Source organism: Pseudorca crassidens, chromosome 9 (genome assembly GCF_039906515.1).
Source record: "Pseudorca crassidens isolate mPseCra1 chromosome 9, mPseCra1.hap1, whole genome shotgun sequence".
Lineage (NCBI taxonomy): Eukaryota > Metazoa > Chordata > Mammalia > Artiodactyla > Delphinidae > Pseudorca > Pseudorca crassidens.
In genome coordinates, this window is record NC_090304.1 from 11,691,848 (window position 1) to 11,693,529 (window position 1,682).

Genomic DNA, 1,682 nt, shown 5'->3' on the forward strand with positions numbered 1-1,682 from the left:
TAGGTAAATCACCAACTCCTCAGTCCATTACTTCTAGTCAATTAAGACTCCTTCCCATCAAAGTGAAGAGCCTGGGCTTATGGGAACAACTGTGTCCCCACAGAGAAATCATGCTTTTTTTTTTTTTTTAACATCTTTATTAGAGTATAATTGCTTTACAATGGTGTGTTAGTTTCTGCTTTATAACAAAGTGAATCAGTTATACATATACATATGTTCCCATATCTCTTCCTTCTTGCGTCTCCCTCCCTCCCACCCTCCCTATCCCACCCCTCCAGGCGGTCACAAAGCACCGAGTTGATCTCCCTGTGCTATGCGGCTGTTTCCCACTAGCTATCTACCTTACGTTTGGTAGTGTATATATGTCCATGCCTCTCTCTCACTTTGTCACAGCTTACCCTTCCCCCTCCCCATATCCTCAGGTCCATTCTCTCATAGGTCTGTGTCTTTATTCCCGTCTTGCCCCTAGGTTCTTCATGACATTTTTTTTTTCTTAGATTCCATATATATGTGTTAGCATACGGTATTTGTCTTTCTCTTTCTGACTTACTTCACTCTATATGACAGACTCTAGGTCCATCCACCTCACTACAAATAGCTCAATTTCGTTTCTTTTTATGGCTGAGTAATATTCCATTGTATATATGTGCCACATCTTTTTTATCCATTCATCCTATGATGGCCACTTAGGTTGTTTCCAACTCCGGGCTATTGTAAATAGAGCTGCAATGAACATTTTGGTACATGACTCTTTTTGAATTATGGTTTTCTCAGGGTATAGGCCCAGTAGTGGGATTGCTGGGTCATATGGTAGTTCTATTTGTAGTTTTTTAAGGAACCTCCATACTGTTCTCCATAGTGGCTGTACCAATTCACATTCCCATCAGCAGTGTAAGAGTGTTCCCTTTTTTCCACACCCTCTCCAGCATTTATTGTTTCTAGAAGAAGTCATGCTTTTACAGAGAGACTTCTGTAGGATACCACCACTCAGCTATGCAGATCCAAGCCCTAGAGTCCTACCTCCTATTCATAACATGGGATTTCTCAGCGGTTGGTCTGTGATTATTTCACAAGCAAGGTATGTGTGTGTGTTAGTTGAGGGGGGCGGGGATGGATAAGATTACTGTAGTGTATTTAATCAGCAAAAAGTTAGTGTGCGTGTGTTTGTATAAAATGCTTTTGTTTTAAACTTTCTACAGATCAGTGAGAAAAGTCAGACAACCCAATAGAAAAATACAAAATTTAATTTTCCAGTCTATTGTTCATGTTAATTTGGTTTATCTCTGGTTTGGGGTAAAGATGAACAAGGCTGATGTGAACATTTTTGTCATGTATGTCAGTGCACATATGCCTTCAGTTCTCTAGAGTGTATCTATTTTAAAGTGTAATTGCTGAATCATAGCCTATATACAGTTTCAACTTTACTGAATAAAATGTGTTATTTTCCAAAGTGATTGTGCCAATTTATACTCCCATCAACAGTGTGTGAATTCCCACTGCCAACACTTGGTATAACTGGGGTTTTAAATTATGCCAGTTTGGAGAGAGGTCAGTGTTTTCTTATTGTTGTCTTAATTTGCATTTCCTTGATTACTGATGAAACTAAACACACGTGTTTCTTTTTTTTTCAAATCTTTCAGCCATTTTTCTATTGTTATGTAAAAAGAAAGCACACCGCAAAC